The 21,751-nt window shown below is 41.1% G+C and overlaps 1 long non-coding RNA gene across 1 annotated transcript; it reads left to right on the top strand.

Annotated features, from left to right (window-relative positions):
- Nucleotides 1-722: 722 nt before the first annotated feature.
- On the top strand, nt 723-7,659 carry LOC141577367 (uncharacterized). Its single transcript, XR_012506243.1, has 3 exons — nt 723-850; nt 1,386-1,499; nt 7,472-7,659. It is a non-coding gene; the product is annotated as an uncharacterized LOC141577367 (long non-coding RNA).
- Nucleotides 7,660-21,751: the final 14,092 nt, after the last annotated feature.

Genomic DNA, 21,751 nt, shown 5'->3' with positions numbered 1-21,751 from the left:
TTGGTCATTTTCAGTCTATCACACTGATATCAATGAAATAATGTGTCATGTTCAGGAAGAGAACTGAGTTCCTACTCTTGTAACAAAAAGCATGGCTGTGGATCACATGGCATTGTTATCCAGTTAAGACACAAGTGATTGGCTGCGTGTTTGCAGGGGCTGACTCTGATCTCCCCCCAGCTTTCTGAAGCTAAGCTGAAAAGAAGCTGTAGATCACAGTATTTCACCTTAATAACAGCCTTCAAGAAATGGCATCTCCAGAGACAGTAACAAAGTTACAACGTCTAAATAATATACTTGGAGTAATTTTTAAAGCAGACTGACTGAGGTATAATCTACATACCATAAAATCGATCTGTTTGAGATGTATAGTTTAATGATTTTGAGTAAATTTATAGAATTGTGCACCACCACTGAAATCTAGCCTTAGAACATTTCTGTCACCCCAAAAAAGTTGTGCCCATTTGCAGGCAAGCCTGCTTCTACTGCCACCTCTAGGTGACCTCTAGTCTGTGAGTAGTTGTTTTAAAGTACAAAACTTGAGACATTTTAGTTAAGTGGAAGAGATAATGCTTTAATTGATAAATGGTACCACATGGTTGGCTATCCTTCTGGAAAATACCCCATCTAACTTGCTCACCTCCATGAATCTTGTCACCTCTCCCTTAACACTGCACAGCAGCTCTGACATCTCACCTCGCTTCCTGTAGGCCATCACCACATCCAGGCTTCAAGGAGCTGTGCCAGTGACATGTTGGGAAGGCTCCAGGTGTTGAATGCTGGGTCCCAGGAAAGTCCTCCCAGTAAATGGTCCCTCCAGCGGCCTTATGTTCTGCACGCCTATCCCCAGGTCAGCACTCTTGAGATCCATTCCCACATGTCTTCCCCTATCCTGCTAGTCTATGTTAGCCTCATCGTCCTTCACCGTGTGAACTCTTTCTCCCAGACATGAGACTATATTTCCGTGCTCTGCATGCAGTGAGCATGTTTACCAACCTAGAAGCCATGAGAAGCAGTAGCCTCAGGGGAAGCCTTTGCAGGGTCTCCTAGAAGCCTCTAGGGAGGCTGCTGTCCTCTGGCAAAGTGGAGGGAGGATGGGCCCTTCTCAGGTGGGATGGTTCAGGGGATCTGGGGGCTCAGGGATCTGAGCCTTGTCCACCTAGACAGCCCCAGCCCAGTCCTTTGGGCCCCTCTCTCCCTGACTTTGACATAAGGGAACCGTTGAGACTGAATTTCTTTGTCGCTTTGTCGCCTTGGCATTTTTTGAACTTGATTTCCAGTCTAGTCTGCCCTGCAGTTGCAGGAGATGAGGGTGCTTCCCTAGAGGCCCTCTGGTTTTCATAGCTATGATTGATTGACCTGTAGCTATCATTTTTTTTTTCAAGATATTCAAAGCTGTTACCAAAGCAATGAAGGCTACAGTCATCATAATTGGCATTCCCCTGTGCTGTTTAAGGACTCTTCACCTGCCAGCAGTACCTAACCCTGTTACCCCAAAGGTAAGAGTTCAGTGTGATGCTTTGTCCCTCAAGTGGCCACTGTAAGTGCATTCATTGCCATCTGACCAGTGGCTAAGTAATCAGCTCGGAAATCCCATTCTGTGAGTTTGTTTTCTGGGGCCATTTCTGGTACTAATTTTCTTAGCCTGGTACCCTGATATGCAGGGACTGAAACAAAGGCATGTGGGTAGATTCGGGGGGACTGTGATTCCAGGAGAAAGGAAACTGGGACAGGGAAACCAAAAAAGGCCAAACAAAGGTACATTTTAGAGGTATTTTCATTGCTTTGCAATCAGTGCTTGATCCCACTGGAATCTACCAAGGAGAAATATTCCCTTGAGGAAGGAGAGGGGGGAAACATTTATCTGTTGGTTCCTGTTCCCAACACTTGTGGGTTTCTCAGAGCTGAAAACAAGAGTGGTCTCCCGGGAAGTGAGAGATAAGGAACCTTAACCTGAGGCAAGACTCTGTCTACCTACATCTTGCAAAACCAGTCAAAGCTTGCGTGGAAGTGGACGCTGCAGCTTTGGCTGGAGTAAGAAGTAGGGCCGAGAGGATTCTGAAGTGCACACTATACCCACCGTCCATCCCATGCAGCTTCTAATCAATCTACTTCTGCCCACCTCTCCTCAGATCTTGCAAAACTCATGTTGTATTTAAGGAATATTTCTCTCTCACATCACGATAAGCCCCTTACTGGGAGGAAGTGTATTACTGGCATCTTTTGAGCCCTTGGGCCAGCTCGTTAAGCCTTTCCCCTGTGTAGCTTCTTCCTAAATAGCTTCTCCCCTGATTTGGCTATTTTGGACAACCGTTGGGTGTTTTGTTTTGTTTGTTTGAGGCTGAGGATTATGTATTCCTCCTAATTTTGCTCAAAATGTTATTACTCATACTGCTATTATTTCCATTAATCTTGTTTTGTATAACATCCTGAGGAGAACTGGGAAATTTCTATCTCCCACTGCCACGTTGATCCTGAAATTCCTACTCTGATTCCTCTAGTCACACGGAGATGGAAATGTCAGGTCCCTGAGTGGGAGACAAGTTAGATAGTTTCCGTCTCTCCTGGGTTACTGTCTGTGCAGGGCCAAAAACACTATTTAAGTAATAACTGTTGATTTTAGCCCCTGCTGAAGGAAGGACGTTTCAGTTGTCTTCACAACTCTGACCCCAGAGCTGGCGTGGCTCCCTTGGTGATGATGGGGTTGGGGGGTGAGGGTGTGTGTGCCTCGTCTGCACACACAGCCAAGCCTCTGTGGTGGCCACCAGGTGACTGTTCCCTGGGGAGGGGCGAGTACATGTTCTGACATATTTTATTATTTTTCCTCAGGGTAGAAAATATAGGCCCATGGTGATATCTAATTGCAACTCTTTTACCTCATCTGTGACAGCCATCTCCCTGTGCTTTTATAGAAATATAAAAATCAAGCAAGCGTGATTTCTAACCAAAGAGGGGCTTTTTAACATTTTTTTCTTTCATTACTGTATATGAGGGGCCTGTTTCCTAGGAAAAGACTCAAATGCTTCAAGTATCTTGTTGAAAAATCCACAGGCAATAATAGTCTGTCAAACCCTCTGCTTTTCAGAGGGAGGAATTTTACAAGGGTTTCCCATAGCTCCGGGCATATATCATCTCATTTAATCCATACAACAAACTCAAGAGAAAGGCATTGTTAGTCAAGTTTACATATGAAGGAACTGAGACTCAGAATTCTAATGTAAGTTTCTGACTCTGAAACCCATACTTTCCTAGTACCATAGGACATAGCATTTCAAGTAACTTGTATTTTGTGGATGAGGAACACAAGTCCCCAAATTCAAAACACATGACACCTCGCCATTTACTACTTTTGTTATATTGAGTAGACTACTTAAACTCTCTGTGCCTCAGTTTCTTTGTTTGTGAAATGGGGATAATAATACCTGCTTCACTGTTGCTGTAGGTTGTTGAGGGTTAAATGAGTTAATATATATGAAATGTTTAAAACAGAGGCACAGAGTGGGCTTGCCGTGTGGTTTAATAAAACCAAAGCAAACCACAGTTCACAGATTCTGGGACTAAACTCAGTTCTTCTGACTCCTGCTCTAAAATCTTCATGAAACATTTCTGAAATGGTAACTAAAATCAACGAGAAGATGAGTTGTGTTTTCTGAATGCTCTGTGCACTTCTTTTCTGCAAACATCTCCAGCATTAAACAATGACAAGTTATGTCTTTGGTTATTTGGAGACTGCATTCAGTGTAGAATAATTCACATACATTCACTAAGAGAAACGAGAGAAAGCAGGAGCTCCTAAGGTTGGAGCCATTGGGTCTTTAAAGAATGGAAGTAGCAAATGGGGGAGACCAGGTACATAGAGGCTGAGCAGGCAGGACAAGCCATGTTTAGAACACGACACATTTTAGTGGTGAAAGTCTTCATCGTAAGTGACAGTAATACAATGTACACTAAAACAAAAAGAAAGGCGTGGATTGTACATGTAATCGGCAAGTTCAAGGATGGCACTCACTTCAGGCAAGACTAGAACTAGGGACTCAAGCAATGTCATTGGGACTTATTGCCCTAACTCCCCCCTCCCCCATCTCTTCTTATTTCTTATTTCTTTTTGTTTCCTAATACTTTGTTGGCTTCATTCTCTACTGCCACAGACAACTCTTGGCACCTCTTGGGGAAAATGATTGCTGACACATCTATGTCTTCATTCTTACAGGAAGAGGAGCACTTTCTCTCCAACATCCAAATAGAAAAATCTCATGGAAGAACACTAGTTGGCCCTGCTTGGATCTATGTCCATCCCTGGACCAATCACTGTGGTCCAGTACTGTCATTAATTGGATAGGGTCTCATGAGAGTCCCAGTCTTGATCGTTGCCCTCCCTTTTGGAGTAGGAGAGGCAAGGCTTTGGGTTGGAGAAGAAACAGCTCTCCAATGAAGCAGGGAATGCCAGACAAACAGAAATCAGTCACCGTCCCCCTACCCTTTGTGCAGGATCTCAGGTTCTCTCAACTGTTCTCTTCTCCTTCCCCTCCAGTCTAGTTCCCTGCTGGTTTCTGGCTCTTGGTTTTCTTTACCTTTCATAATCCCAGCTTTAGATTTAATGTTTACACCTGATCCTCTGACTCCTGACTCTTGTCTGCACCTCCAGGAGTGTAGCTCAGCTCTGTTCGTCCATGCTTTCTGCCTTGGACAACCACCTTAAATGAGATTTTCTTCTTTGGCAAGACCTGTGGGGCCCAGATTCTAGCATCAGTTCCATCTTCCCAGTTCCATTGAGCTTCCCAGAACCAGGGATTTTGTGTGACATGAAGGTATACTTAGAGTTCATGTGGCTGATGGTAAGTAGTAAGCCTTCAGTTCATATAACCCACTGAGGAGTGGGATCTCAAGAACACTGGAATAGGAGGCATCTGGGGATTAATGATGTATCAGAGTAAGAGCATTTCCATAGCTCAGGACTATTTCTATGTCTGGGGCCTTGAGTTTAAAATGGAGTAGGATCACTCCAGGGTCAGTAAGAAACATGGGGACATTACTATAGCTTCCTTTAATTGGAGAGAGGGGTTATGTCCTTTGGACTCCCTTAAACTAAAAGTTTTCTCTCTGTATCTTTCTTTTACTGCAGTTTGTTGAAGGCACAAGACCATCCATTTTGTAGAGTGTCCTCTATGTTTCTAGTAATTTGGTATTTGGATCTACAGAAGTGACTTGATCAAACTCAAGCTTAGTTTTTAGCAAGACTACCTCTTAGGTAGTGTGTTCTTTCATCAGGAGGCATTTAAGCTTTGATCATTTATCTTTTTGTGATTTGGGCAGTCACTGGTAATCATTCCTTAGGTACATTGATAGGAGTTGCAAGATAATGCTATTCCAATTCTGTCATTCCTTCTGCATTTATTTTCTAGAATACTTTTACAAAGAGAAATCTCCTTTTATCTACCATTTTTCCCCCTAGTGGTACACTGTATACAGGAAAGGCAAAATAAATTCTTGATTTTTTTTCCTCTCTGTTTTCCTGTTCTCAAAATTATTAATTCATTAGCATCACCAATAGTGAGCAATAGTTTTTTGTAAGTATTATTAACACATGGGTCTAAACATGTTTAATATGTTCTAATCCATTAAGGTTATCCTTATTGATACTCAAATTGCCCCTGTTTTGGCCAGTGGCAATTTAAATTGGCTTCCGAGGCCTATTAATACAACCCTAGGAGTCTCTGCTAGCTTCCTTGCTTTTTCTTTTCATTCCACGTGGTTACGTGATTTTTCTTGTAGCTTTGATTGTGTGAGATCTGCCAGAGTTCAGCAGGTATTCTGTGAGAATTGCTCCACATGTCGATGTACTCTTGATACATCTGTAGAGGGAGGTGAGCTCCTTGTCCTTCTATTCTGCTATCTTGAAGCCCCTACTCCTTTGCTTTTCTAGTGAAGTGAAATATATGGGCACATCTGGTAGGTTTCTTGCCTCAGAACTGAAGTTGGCCATTTCTTCAAAGAACCCTGGTTCCTTTGAGCAGTGGATCTCAAGACCACAGCCTAGGTGCTAGGGAGTTATTTTATATTCTGCAAAATTATTCATTTATAATGTACTTAAGTAATGTGAAGGCTCTGATAGTTACTCATTTTCTGTGAAAATGCCCTAAACATTTTCACAGATTTTGGACAGTATATTAGTCAGGGTTCTCCAGAAAAATAGGAAAATAGAACCAATACTTTGTCTGTTTATCTGTCTGTCTATCTATCTGTCTATCTATCTATCTGCCCATCCATCCATCCATCCATCCACACACATATAAAGAAGACTTTTTATGAGGAATTGGCCCATGTGATTATGGAGGCTGAGAAGTCCCACAGTCTGCAGTCCACCAGCTAAAACCCAAAGAAAACCAATGATGTAATTCCAGTCCAAGTCTGAAGGCATGAGAAGCAGGGAAGGTGATGGTGTAAATCCCAGTCCAAGAGAAGACAGAAAGTCCTGGTTTAAGCAGATAGGCAGGGAGAAGATGAATCCTCCTTCCTCTGCTTTTTGTCCTATCCAGTTGCTCCATGGATTAGATGATACCCACCCACATGGGGAGGGCTATCTGTTGTAATGAATCCAGAGATTCAAGTGCTAATCTCTACCCAGAAATGCCCTTACAGACATACCCAGAAATAATGTTTAATCTGGCCCTGTGGCCCAGTCAAGTTGACACAGAAAATTAACATCACAGAGAGTATGTTTGACAATACGGGTATGTTTAAATAATTTGTGAAATGCCCCCTAATTATCTCAAGAAGGTCTTCAGGGGCTTTTTAAAGACTCAGGCTGTTATCCTCCAGAAGGGCTGAAGCTGAGGTGTGATGAGAGGCCCGGGGGACTGCTGGTCAGGCGAGACGTGCTAAACGAACAGAGAAATCAAATCATGGTTTCAAATATAAGCCTTAAATTGAAGTCACTGGCCAGATGCTTCAAATTGCAGGCATTGATTTGTGTGAGCAAGCTGTTTTTCACATGGGCAGCCCTATGTGATAGGTCCCAGGAGGACTGGCAGCTTGGATTTATTTACTTAACAATGGTTAAACATTCACCCAGGCAATGCTGGATGCCAGCTAGTGGGAAAGCTATCATACAGGCTGAATAGGCCATATCAGCCCATCTGCATATTTTTTTTTGTTTTTTTGCCTAGGTGAGCTGTGTAGAAAGCGAAATGTTAATCTCAGTGTGCTTAATCTGAGTTCAGCTAGCTGTTGGTGATAATGTTCAGTGTCACCATGTTCTGACAGCCTGTTGCAATTATTTCCACCATGGGGCCAGCCGTTCCTACAGGAGGTCTGGAATGCACCTTTCCACTGGTCAAGTTCCCCCTTCCCGGCCGTTGCTGGAGACTGTTCAAGTTGTGTAAAGAGCAACAGTCCCCTTTACAAGTGAGTTCACACCACCACCTCCCCTTTTATCTTAAACATATGACATTATATGTGTTTTCTGATGCAGGTCAACTGGAGAGTTCTGGAGTCTTTAGCTGGGGGAATTCTAGGCCTTGCCCTCAGTCTACATTTAAGTGTGTGAAGACTGAGTGCCCTTGTCCACACATCTGAAAAAGGTCATTGACTTTGCTTTCCAAAAATGATTGACTTCATTCTTCTGACATGAAGACAGACAGTGGGCTCTTCAGAAGGAACATCTGATTCGCAGAGCTGATAGGCTTCTGGGTAAGAATGTCAAATTACATTTGCTTGTTGGGGGCCATCATCAAGGTCAGACTGAGTTTGTGGAGTAACTAAATTCAGTTGATGGTCAGATCCTGAGATGGTGTGACATTACGTGGTCCAGCTAATGTGAAGACAGTGCAACCCTGAAGTGGTGCCTAGGCCACGTCTGAAAGTCTCTAGCTGGCACAGAACTGAGAAAGCATATTCCTGTGGTATTTTTATTTGGGAGGTTGTCTATGATGCTTTTACTTCTGAACAAACACAGAGTTTTCACCTTCAACTTACATCAGTTTGTGGAGGAGAGGGAGCTTATTTGGGTCAAAAAAAATAACAATTAGACAAGCAAATTTATGAGTAGAATTTCTGGTGGGCAGACAAATGAATTATAAACAATGTTAATGTAGCGCATATTACGTGACTTAAGTGCTGGGCATAGTGCTAAACAGTTTACATGGCTATTTCTCACACTTCTTTATGACAACCCAATTAGGTAAGAGCTGTTACTGATCCCTGTCTTCGTCCACTCAGGCTGCTATAACAGAAATTCCACAGGCTGGGTGGCTTAAACAATACACATTTATTTCTCACACTTCTGGAAGCTGGGAAGTTGAAAACCAAGGCGCCAGCAGAGCTGGTGTCTGATGAGAGTCTGCTTCCTGATCCATAGATGGCTCACTGTGTCCTCGCAGGGCAGAAGGGGGAGGGAGCTCTCTGGGGTCTCTTTTATAAGGGCACTAATCCCATCCATGAGGGCTCCACCCTCATGACCTTGGGGACCTCCCAAAGGCACCCATCTCCTAATGCTATCACACTGAAAGTTAAGATTTCAACGTGTGAATTTTGGGGGGAAACAAGCATTCAGTCCATAATAATCTCCATCTTACAGCTGAGGAAACCGAGGCCCAGAGGAATTAAGTTATGCTGAGTGCATATTGTGTGCCAGAAACTGGACTAAGCATTTCACTTGGATTATTCACATAGCCCCTTACAATGACCTGATGTGGTAACAGCTATTACTAATCCCCATTTTATGTACAAGGAAACTTAGGCACAGAGATTTAATAATTTCCCTAAGATCAAACAAGGGTGAGTAGTGGAGCTAGAATTTGAACTGCAGAGAGTCCAGCCTCTTAAAGGGCCCTTTTGTTCTTAGGATTATTTCAGCCTCTGGCTCCTTCACCCAGTACTCCACGGAACCACTCTGGTTAAGGTCACCAAGGATGTCATTTCGGTGATCTCCTCTGAAGTACAACATTTCCTTCTGGAACCTTTCTGTTAATTTGCCTTTGGAAACACTTCATTCTCTGCTTTCTCCCCTTGGCATTCCTTAAGAGTTAATGGGGCTGTCATTCTTACGTCTCTGAATGTTGGCCATTGCAAGGTCTCTTCCCTGACCCTCTCTTGTCTACCTCACTCTAAATACACTCCAAAAAGAGAGACCAGATCTACTTCCATGGCTTCAGTTACCATGCTGGTAGATTTGTTGAAAATCTTTATGTTAAATCCAGATTTTCTGAGTTCCAGATACAAAATTCAGCTGCTCCCTGGACTCCACTGGGCTCCTGAAACCTGCATGTCCCAAACAGAGTTCATCATTTCCATCCCATCCTTGGCCTGCTCCTTCTCCTATGTTCAGAATATCCAGGGGGTGACCTACATGCTTATTATACAGGCCCCTCACGTGGAATTCACTCCTGACTTCTCCCTTTATCTCATCTTCCAGCTCCCCCCATAAGTGACCCAATCCTATCCATTTTACTTTCAAAATGTTTTGATATCTCCCTTCTGTTCCATTCTTAGCAGTTCAAAGGCCAAGTCCTAATCTCTGCCTCCCTCCCTCATCCATACTTGAACTTTTCCAAGTATCCTGTTTGGCCTCCTAGTCTCTTGTCTTGCCCTTTTCCATTCAGTCTTTCATAGTTATCAGCCTGATCTTTCTGAAATGGAAATTTCATTGTGATACAGCCTTCTTAAAACCTTCCAACATTCCTCATGTCACAGAATATGAGCATCATCAATCAGCATACTATGGTTATAAATAACAGGATATGTAACCAGGAGTGACTTAAGCCATAAGAGTTCCTTTTCCTCTCATAATAAGGAGTCCAGCGATGTGTGGTCCCAGAGGTGGTCCAGCAGCTCTGTCCTGTCATGGAGGATGGTCGTCCTCACTGTGTTGGCATCATCTCTATTTCTAGCCTCCAGACGGCTGCAGCAGCTGCAAGGATCACATCTTTACATGACAACTTCAACGGGCAGATTGAGAGCTGTAGGTTCTCTTCCTGGGTGTCTCCTCTTTTATCATAAAGGAAACTGCATTCCAGCCATCCCTCCAGCACATGATTGCTTACATCTTGTTGGCCAGGACTGGGTCGCATGGCCATTTCTAGCCATAAGAGCAGTTAGGAAAATCGGTATCTGGTACTTTCTGCCATCAGGATAGAAACAGCCCAGAAAACAGATCGAGGAATGGCTGGCGAGTAGTCAACCAAGAGCAGTTGTCAATTCGGGGTCTTTTGTGGTTCCCTATGAATTTTAGGATTATTTCTTCTAGTTCTGTGAAAAATGACATGAGTATTTTGACAGTGATTACATTAAATCCATAGATTGCTTTGAGTATATGGCCGCTTTAACAATATTAATTCTTCCAGTCCAATAGCACAGTGTATCTTTCCACTTCTTTAAATCATCTTCAGTTTCCTTCATCAGTGTTTTATAGTTTTCAGAGTTTAGGTCTTTCATCTCCTTGGTTAAGTTTATTCCTAGGGATTTTTGTTGTTGTTGATGCAATCTCAAATGAGATTTTTTTTTTTTACTATCTCTTCCTGATATTATTAGTTTATAGATAGAAGTGCATGGATTAGCAGATACAAACTATATATAAAATAGATGAGAAACAAGTATATACTATAGAGCACAGGGAATTAGAACCACTTTCTTGTAATAACCTATAATAGAGTATAATCTTCAAAAATGCTGAGTCACTGCTGTGCACCTGAAGCTAACACCATATTGTAAAGCAATCATACTTCAACTTAAAGAAAAAAAAACCAAAGCAACTGTCACAGCTTTCAACTCCTGGAGCCTGGAACATGTTCTCTCTGCCTCTATGTGTCTGCCTTTATGGTCCATCACCTGGAATTCTAACTCCCCATGGACATACCACTCCCTTCATCTGGCCGACCTCCTACCCCTTTACATACCCAGGCTCAGGCATCACCCCTCACCCCTGCATGCTGGGTTATCTGTCCATCATGTGTTCTCTAATTCCAAATTTCTGTTTCTCATAGTCATCTTCAATCCCCTTGAAAACAGGGACTGAATCTTTTACCCTATTATAGCTACAGGCCATTTTCTTTGAAAGGACTGAAATATTTTTTTCATAATCCCATGTGTGGATTTGAATGTAAAGCTGCTTTCTCTCTGTGATTCCCCACCATGGTTCTGTTAGCTGCCAATGGCCAGTAGAGGGCACTCTGGCTTTTGACTATCGTGCCCTTTTGTGGTAGTTTGAATCTTTCAGCATTAAGCTTGCTTTTATTTTAATTTTCCTCCAAAGAAATACTGATTTTAAGTTTCTTAATCAAAAGACTGAAATGCATCATGCATTTAAAGTTAGATTTTGTTTGTATGATGTATCTGTGACTATATTGAGGTCACTTAATCGTCTGCAGCTTATTGCTACGACCATGCACACCCTAAATTCCTCTCCTTAGGCAGAGTGAGTGCAGCTGTTGAGTTCTTGACAGTAGCTGAAGTGGTCTAAAGAGCATAATCTGGTGTCTTGAAAAGGCGCTAACCTTTCACGGTTCCAAAGCCTGCTCCACCCCTCACTTCGAGGGAAATCACTTGGGCCAGGTTGGCCTGGGGTGGTTTTGATAAGTTGTGAGAGTAAAAGTGAATATTATTTCTGGCATAAAGTAGGGATGAGCCTGGATTAGGAAGTATCATTCATTCACCCAGTCTTCCGTGCATTTAATACAGTTTCGAGAACCTATCATGTGCCTGAAATTATTCTCATCACTGGAATGCAACAATATATGACACAGATTAAATCCTTGACCTCATGGAGCTTACATTCCAGGGAGGGATATAAAATTAAATTTAAAAATATGTGATGAAAAAAAATCAGGAAAAATCCCATGGGAAAAAAATAAAGCATGCTAAAGGGTTAGAGAGATGGAGAGGTGCTGTTTTAGGCACACGCCTTAGAGAGAATAGCATTCTAGGCAGAGAGTTCAGCAGGTGCAGAGACCCCAACGCAGGAGAGTGCCTGGTGTGTGGAAGGGATGAAAACAAGGCCAGAGGAGCAGGAACAGGGTTGGGAGGGGTGGGTGGTGGGAGACCAGGTTGGGGAAGTAGTGGGCGTGCGCAGGGAGGGCTGGGAGGGCCTGGTAAGGAGTGGGCTTTCTTCTCAGTATGATGGGAAACCATGGGAGGGCGAGTCAGGAGGGGAGCAGAGAGGCCAGCCCAGGGGTTAATGCAGAGTCCAGGCTACAGGTGCTGGTGGCTGGGCCACCGTGGCTGTGGCAGAGGTGGTACGTAGTGGTCAAATTAGGCTGTTTTTGAAAGACTTCAAAGGCAGAGTTGATGGGATTTGTGATGGATTGATTACAGGAAGCATGTGTGTGTATGTGAGAGAGAGAATGGCCAAATTCAGGGTCTCATTCTCTCCTCTGTTTTCTGAGGATGCATTTAAACAGAAGCCAAACTGGTTGTCTGTCTTAAACCCCTGTGCCCCTGACACCAAGCCTAGCATGGAACAGCTGTCATTTATGCTGCTGTCACAGTGAGGATCTCAATTCAAATAACAGGACCACCACACCGGGGCTTCCTTCATTGTTCTGTGATTGACAACAGTCTGTTCATCAGGGTTGGATGATCTGTGAGATGTAACATAAGCACTGAGGGTTTTAGACCCTTTGTGGCCTCTCTTTCTCCTCAACCCTCTTCCTGTTCTTTTTATCCAGGATGAAGTATTTCATTTTGTTAGCTGGAGCAAGCCACCTTTTAAATGTTCATCCCTTTTACCCAAGAAAGAACTGAAATAGTGCAGTGAGACCTCAGTGTGGCATTTGTCATTATTTCAAGTCAGGCTGACAAACCTCCTTGGTCAGAGTTTGCTTATACTGAATTCTGTGCCTGTAATTCAGAGAGCTGCCACCAAGTGGCGCCTGCACAGTCTAACAGGCTAGGCCCTCCCAGGCAGGGATACGGAGCTGGTAGGAAGAGAGAGCAAAATCCAGTCTTTTTTTTTTTGATAAAAATCTTGCAGTTTATAGAGATGAACCTCATTAAAAACTAGACCCAGTAACTTGGAAATAATAATAGAATAGTAATTCCTAATGAAAAAGCCTGTCTTTTAACTGTTTCCCATCTCTCACCTTCTTTGCAGCTCCCTGCTTGTTTTAGGTCCCCTCCTCCTCATATCTCCCCATTCCCACATCACGAGCCTCCTCATTGCACTCCCTGCCCCTCACCAATCCTACCCAGCCTTTTATTTTTTGACCCTACAGTGATCTTTCTAAATCACAAGTTTGATCAAATCACTCTCCCTCTCAAAACTTTGCCCCCTACCATTGTGTACAGAATAAATCCTGAGCTTTAAGTCCTTCATAATCTGACCCAATTGACCTTCCCATCGCATCTTCTCCCACCCCACCTTTTCAACCTTATGTTCTGTTGACGCCGGCCACACTCAGGGTTCCTTTAGTAAGATGTGAATCCAAGCCTTTGCTTTTCTCCATACTGTTGCTTCTGCCTGGAATGCTCTTTCCTTTTTCCCTGGAAACTTCATATTCATCCTCCAAGGCTCAGCTCAAAGCACTGCCTCTGTATGACACAGCTTCCTCATGACAGGTTCTCTTGGTGTTTCTGTAGCAGCTTTTTACAAACTCATGTACCTCTACTCATGCAGAGGTTAATAATAACCAAAAGCTACCCTTTGTTAGGGGCTTTCTATGTGCCAGGGACTCATTAAGGTCCTTTCTTTCAACAGTAATGCAAATATATGTCTTCCATGCAAGATGACTTGAGGGTCAAGTTTTGTTTACATTCTATAACCTTTCAGGGTTTAGTAACACACCAGAGGCACAGCCAATGCTTGTGAATTTCCCATTGAATAAAGATACAAAATTTTGGTTTTGACCTTGTTGGTTCTCGAGTACCACCTGATGATTGTGAGAATTCCCGTAAGATTTTGTCAGAGTTCCCATAAGAATGCTGACAAGACTAAAATATGCCCCTTTTCATTGGGATGAGGTTTGGGGAATGCCTCACTTTATAAACCATGGGCTACAAACCACAGAGGGAAGACCTGCTCACCCTTTCCCTTATTAAGAGCATTTCCAACTTTCTAGCATTAATTGTAGATTTAACATGCTTTGGATAATCAGATGTAATGTAATCAAGTTACCCAGTGTGTTCTGGGGTTCTAATCACACGTGTGCTAAATAAATAACAGCTATTTTCTTCCCTTCCCTTTCTCCCTTGTGCAATTTAAAATGTTTCAGGAGTTCTAGTACAAAAATAGAGAGCATGTGAAAAACTTTCCCTTCACTCTGAAAAGTTTCAGGGGTTACTAGGAGTTTCTGTACCATTTGTTGGATTATAAGAACATCGCACATATAGGGAATTGTCTGGATTCAGCTTTCTTCTCATGCTGCTTTGGGCCCAGAAGGGCGGAACATCTGCAGACACCTGCTTTTGTTCTTGTAACTGCAGGGTGAAGAGGCCGGTCTAACCACCTACCATGGAAACTCTGGGGTGGGAAGGGATATTCTTTCTGTGGTTCCTTACTAGGCTTCCAAAGAGGAACATGCCCTGCTGGTATTTTAGTCTCCTGCTTGGGAAGGCCTAGCCTGTTAGACTGTGCAGGCGCCACTTGGTGGCAGCTCTCTGAATTACAGGCACAGGATTCAGTATAAGCAAACCCTGACCAAGGCGGTTTGTCAGCCTGAGTTGAAATAATCATGATAGACTGATTGATAGATGTGTACTCAGGCTCTCTGATGCCTGGATTAAGACTCTGAAACAATGTAGGGTGACCAAAATAAATGCCTGACTTTGGGATGAGTGCCCTGAGTATGCAGAGATCACCTGCTGAAAACCAAAGAGGTATGATCTAGTACAGGGTGAGAAGGGAAAAGTAATCTTTAGTGTAAACCTACATGGCAGTATTAAAATGTCTTCCAAACCAACCCCAAGCATCTTGGACTTAAATTTCTCAAGACAGGAGACTAAAATACCAGCAGGGCATGTTCCTATTTAGAAGCCTAGTAAGGAACCACAAATACAGGTGTGAAGTGAAGCCTTCCTCGTCAACTCCAGAAAAGGAAATTGCGGTGGAAGGGAATCAGCAGTAGTTACAAAGAACTACCCACCTCAGTGGGCAGGCAAAGAGCACCATCAGTGGTGGCGGTAAAACATCATTGGCTACTTTAGGGGGATGGAACATGTGACTAACCTGGGCAAAGGGGAATTTCAGGGGCCTTGAATTTCCACTCATTTTACTGGGTGTCCAGTGGAAAACTGATCCATCAGGTGTGCTGCCAGCCATTTTGCCCAGGCATGGTTCATACTGATTAATCTGGTATGTGCATGCACTGGGGGAAAGAAGCTTAGAAGCATTTCCCTATAGCTTTAGCTAAGTTGTACTATGATTTGTTATTTGTATGTCTGTCTCTCTTGCTAGATTGTGAACTGTTAGGGAGAAAGAAGCAAGCATTATTCATTCTTCTACCTCTAGATCCTAACTAAGGGCCTAGACTGCTGGTTGATCAACTCCCAGTGAATGAATGAATTTCTGAATGACCAGTGGGTGAATGGATGAGGACATGGTTTGGCCCTCTAAGCCTGATTCCACACACTGCTTTCTAAATAGTATTTCAGTGATTGATGAGAAAGTTTACCACTAGCACAATCCGTTGCATTTTAAAGGTGCAAGATAGAGAATAATTGCTTATCTATGCACACAGGGCTGGAAAGAGCTGATTGATGGTTTGTAGGTCCTTTCAATAGACATGAGACAAAGACTGTTTTTTCACTTGTGTCTCCAAATGCTCTCTGCAGACTCAGCCCAGCTTCCCACAGCTGTGATATTGGGCCAAAACACCACCCACCTCTAATTCAATTCGTTCATCTAATAGTTATTATGATTTTCAGGCTTTGGGAATGGATGGGCCAAAGGGAGCTGTGAAGGAACCCATGAGGACCGTGACAGCTTCCTGTGTGGAACCATGGGCGTCTGTATGGAACTTAGTACAGATGAAACAAGTCACCAGTGTATTACTTGTTTTGTTTTTGTTTGCTTTATTTTATTAGAGCTTGTTATCATCATCATTATCAAACACTTGTGAGGGCAACTTAGCTTTCAAATAAGCAAACTGCAAATACAGGCAAGCACGTAAGTGTGTTCAAGAATGGAAAGTTGGTGGAGATAGTTACCCTCTTGGACTCCATCTCTGTGAATGGACACCAAATGAAGAGAACTTGAAGATTTGTCTTTTCACTATGAACATCTTTGTATTTCATGAATAACTTGGAGATAACTTACCCCTATGGTTGGGCTATAGAGAATCCCTGAAACTCTGGTAGCAAAAAAACAAAACAAAAACCCACTCTTGTTTCTAGGATAATTATAAATTAGTTGACAAGTTTTTGTGATTCCAGGAGAATGAGAACACTTTATCATGCTGCATTTATTTCAGAATACACTAGGGTGGAATTGTTTTGGTCCATAGCTGTTTTTTTTTAGCACTTTACCATTACCCCACTATGCTAAGTTGCTTTAAAAGGAGTTAGATTTGAATGATTCAAATTATGGTGATTCAGATTTCTATAAGGTTTCCAAGTCTCTTAACATTTAAGCTTCTACAAGATATTGTGGCACTTGCATGTTGTGGAGAGAGGTTTATGGGTGGTTAGGTGACCAGGAAGTTCAAAGCCTGTATTGCCCTAGCCTCCCAGCCCCCTGAACCTGAGGGAGAAGAGAATGAGGATGAGCAAAGGACTGGCTGGGGCCTGACCTGGTGTCCAGCTTGGCCAGAGCATGGATCCAGAGTGTCTCTGTTGCCTGGAGTGAGCTGCTGCAGCTCCACAGCAGAAAGGGAGGTTTCCTGGCCTCCCTTTCCCCTGCCCACACTCAGGTCTCAGGTCTCTGGAGCTTACCCTTGATGGGGAGGAAGGGCAAGCCAAAGGAAAAGTATCCTAAGAAAGAGAAGGAGCCAAATACTGTAGGAAACTTTCTATGCAAGAGCTCCCCGTTCACCTGAAGAAGCCTGCTGAGTCAGTCCACTGCCTAGGAAGTCCACAGGGCTGCTGGGATAGAGGGAGCTAATGGCGACCAAAAAGGAAGCTGGGGCTGCCATGAGAACATCCCCACCCCCCAAATTTGAGTGTATGTCTTTATTTAAGACTTTTTTATAAACATGATGTTGTCCCCAGGCTTCCTTTTCTGTAAATGGAGAAATGATTTATATCTTCTAATCAGTTCTATCTAATGTTAGTGTCATATTCATGATGGGCTTTGTAGTCTTTGGACTAAATCAGCTTTATAGGAATCAAGTAAGTATATGAAAACAGCCAAGTGTTGTTTCACAGTTACTGAAGCAGTGAACATGTGGTAAACATGTTTTTACTGTAGCAACCCACAGCTGGCTCATCACTGGAAATACCTGGGGAGCTTTCTGGTCAGCCCTTAGAAATCTGTGTTGTTCAGTTACCAGGTCTTTTCTGATGGTCAGCCGAGACTGAGAGCTGCCCTGTGCCATGCTATGCCGCCTCCCCCCGTAATTGTTTTGCTTATGCTCATAATTTAAGTGCTTGTCTCTCTGTTCTTTTTCTAAATCCCAACTCTTCTCACATTTCTTATCTTTGATGAGACCTTCTCTGAATATGTGATTAAGCAAAGTAGTCTCTAATATTTGAATACTTACAGAATCTATTTCTCACCTTATATACTTTGCCATCCTCTGAGGGCTGTAAATCTGCTTTCCCAGACGTGGGACAATCAAGTATATAACTTTTTAAGATCTCCAAGAGTTTAATGACCACACAAACAGATACTCAATTTTTTAATTAAAAAAATCCAAACCTAAATTGATAAATGTTAAATACTTCAATTTTGAGCCTACTTAGAAATTCATCCATTGCTAAAGAGAACATGAAATTACAGTGAAATTGGTTTAAGTGTCAATTGATAGGGATTATTTTACAGAAGAAACTTTCCAAGCCTAAGGCTTGATATAACTGAAAGCAATTGAAGGCTCTCTCTGGGCAGATCTCAAAGGCAAGCCAATCTCTGGGATAGCTAAGTGAAATAAGAGTTGAATGAGAAGGTCCATATTAAGGTTCTTACATGAAGTAGTCCAGTCCTCAGCTGGTGAAATAATACCAGTCCCATAAAAATATGATTCAGATTTCATTACTGTGTTACACTGTGAGCAATTACATCATATACAACTCACTCCTAGCTCTTCAGGCAACAAATACCTGTGTAAATAGCACATGCACATCATGATCAGTAACCAACCATGTCACTTATTTCAAGTCTGTGAGTGATTGGTCTATACAGGTCCCTTTTCAGTTCGCACAGTCAGCAAGGCATGTAGTTGTGTTACCTCCTTGTCTCCCAGTGATAAACCAACATGACATTTTATAAAAATGGATAATCAAAAAGGGAATTGGCCAACGAAGATAAAAATGCTAAAATGAAATGAATAGTGATGACCCTGGAAGTGAAATTTGAAACAAACATAAATGGAATTATAGAAGAATTGCTGATTATGGAAATGTTGACAGGGCTGCTATTTGAAAGATTCAAAATATGCAGCTGGAGGAACTTAGAGTGGGTATAATTACGTATATAAAGTAAGGAAAATGATTGTAACAAGACGACGAAAATACACCAGAGAAAGTGAGGAAATCTGGCAAAGAACCTCACAATAATTGAACTCAGAGCTATTTCATAACACTGAAAGTAGAAAGGGCACAATATTGGAGGTAGATCCTAACATAGAAAGGAGTATGATAATTCATCCACATGTAAACAGTGTTTGCTCTGTATCATGAATTACATGATGAGAAGGAGAAGGCAAACACTGTTCAAACTACTCTTGACAGGTTTTTTGTTTTTGATGAACAAATAGGACATTTTAATGTTCAATGTTCCTAATGTTCTAAATTACAATGTACTAAATAAACATTAGTCTTACTGTTTCTTTCAATTTCCCTATCCATTTATAACCAACAGTAGGAGAGTTTTTAATATTTTGACAAAAATTTTTAAAGGTCGCAGAACAACTGTGATTCTTCCCATTGATTATTAAGATTGCTTTGCACAGTTTCAGCTTACAGGTTCGTTTTTACAGTCTTGCACTACCATGCAAAGTGAGGACTGCCTGTGTTATTTCAAAGTAGACTGTCATAAGTTAAGAATACTTATCATAATATCTACAGTAAACACTTAAAAATAAAAATACATAAATAAAAGTTACATTAAAAAGGTGTAGCTAAAAGGTTAATAGAAGAATCCAAAGAGATTACCTAAAATTATTTGATTAACTCAAGAGAAGGTAGGAAATACAAAATGATGAAACAAAACATTTTTTTTAAATGGCAGCAATATAATAAACTTAAAGTCAACTATATCAGCAATTACATTAAGTATACATGTGCTAAGTGCTTTTAGTTAAAATTCAGAGATTGTTAGGATGGATTAAAAATCAAGTTTCAGCTATACTTTGATTACAAAAGACATAATTTAATATAAAGATGCCAATAGATAAGAGTAAAAGCAAAGGAGTAGATACACCCTACAAATAGAAGTGTAAGAAAGGTGGTATAGCTTTTTAACATCAAATGAAGTAGGCACCAAGCAAAGAGATTATCAGACATAATAAGGGACACTTGATAACGATAAAAGATTAATTCAACAAGACTCAGCAATCACACATGTGTACATATCCAGTAATTTCAAAATACATGAAATAAAAACTGATGGAGTAAAAGGACAAATAGAATATCAGCAATTATCATTAGAGACTTTAATGTCCTTTTCTCAGTAATTGATAGAATAATTAGTTAAATTCAGGACAAAGATGTGAATAACACCTTGACATAACATTGCCAGAATACTACCCACAATGTCTGCAGAGTGCATATTCTTTCCCAGTGCTTATGGGACTTCCACCAAAATAGACTATTTGCTAAGACATTACATTTCAAAAGACTGAAATATTATGAACTATGTTCTCTGACCACAAATCAAGATAAATAACAGTAACTTAATACATTAGTAATACATTAGTAATACATAAGACAATAGCTGAAAGTTTTGCATTTTTATAAGGATATTTTACATTTGGGTCCAATCTGACTTTTCTCTTTATGTATATTCTTTAGAATGATCATAAATAGGCCCCACCCCATTGGTTTATTTTGAACATTGTAAAATGGCAGCATTAGTCTCATAGGAGATGTGATATTTGAATTATCTCAAAGAGCACCTGGCTGTGGTTTAAGTGACAGATCGTGAAAAGAGTCAGCTATTAGAGGAACAGTTGAACCAAGTGCTTTGGTTTTGTGTATCCAAATGGCAAGTAATAATCTTCAAAATTTCCCCCCTTTTTAAAATCCACTCTGCCAATCTGTCTTTTAATTAATATTATTTAGACAGTTTATTTAGCTAATGTTAGGCCTTAAGTCTACCATTCGTTATTTTTTGTTTTTTCTTTCTGATTTTAGTTTCTCTGTTTTCTTTTTTCTGCCTTCCTGTGGGTTACTTTAATAACTTTAGAATTCTGTTTTTATTTATCATTTTTACTTATTAACTATAGTGTTTTTGAATATGTCACTTTGTGTAGATTTTTATCAACTGCTTCAGGTATTATATATGATATATATCATATATACATATATATATATATGATAAATATCATGTGTATGATACATAGTCTCCTGATGTCAACATTTTACCAGTTAGAATGAAGTGTAGAAACCTTATCTCACTTTATATCCCTTTGCCCTCTTCTATTTATAATTGTCTTAAATAAATGTTAAATTTAAAAACTTTCTCTTTGTATACTGAGAACCAAATTAGAACATGTTACAATTTTTGCTTCAACTGTCAAACATAGTTTTAAAAAACTCAAGAGGAAAAGTAAATTTTCTTTACTCATATTTTTGCTCTTTCCCTTGTTCTTTCTTCTTTCCTGATATTCCAAGATCCCTTTTTTTTTAATCATTTCTTTCTGTTTTGAGAAGGGAGGCATGGCATGTTGCTGACAGGTGGGACTGGAGGTCCAGGTTCCCCTGTCGGCCTCCAGTGACACTGTGTGGGGGGTGGTGGCCTCTTATGACTGCCAAGGGTGGGGGGATGTGGGGAATGCTGTTCAGAATCCCCACTAAAGCCTCTGCTGATACCACCCCTGGTACCCTGTCATTACTCTAGTCTTGAGGTTCCAAGCCAGTCTGCCTTTTGCTCTCTACCTTTCAGGGTCTTCTTGCGCTTCTTTAAAATAAATTGTCCAATACTTTTAGCTGTACTTAATAGAAGAAATAGGGAAAAGTATGTCTACTCCATATTTGCAGAGTGAAAATCTTGGAAAATGTTTCTAATACAATGATAATGAAAACAAATCTGTCAGAATGTGTGAGATGCAGCTAAAGTAGCATTTAGCAAGAAATACATAAATCTAAAAAGTGATAGAGGAAAATAAAAATGATCTACAATTGGTGGTCTAAACGTCCACCTTTGGGGGAGCTAGAAAAAAAAGGAGTGAATTAAACTCAAAGTAACTAGAAGAAGGAAATAATAAAGATAAAAGCACGATAAATGAATTAGAGAACAAAAGACTAGAAAAATGTACTGAAACCAACAGCCCTTTCATTGACAAGATCAACAAAATTGATGAATCTTTAATTAGAATGACCAAGGAAAAAAAAAAAAAGAGAAGACATAAATTACTAATACATTCAGTTCTGATATAACACTGGTTTTGAAATGTGAAATCTCTCCAATGCAATTGATAAACTAGGAAACACGTTGAGCATAGCACACTTT

This window comes from Camelus bactrianus, chromosome 4 (genome assembly GCF_048773025.1).
Source record: "Camelus bactrianus isolate YW-2024 breed Bactrian camel chromosome 4, ASM4877302v1, whole genome shotgun sequence".
In the NCBI taxonomy this organism is placed as follows: Eukaryota; Metazoa; Chordata; class Mammalia; order Artiodactyla; family Camelidae; genus Camelus; species Camelus bactrianus.
The sequence above is the reverse complement of the archived record's forward strand: the minus strand, read 5'-3'. Positions and strand labels throughout refer to the sequence as shown.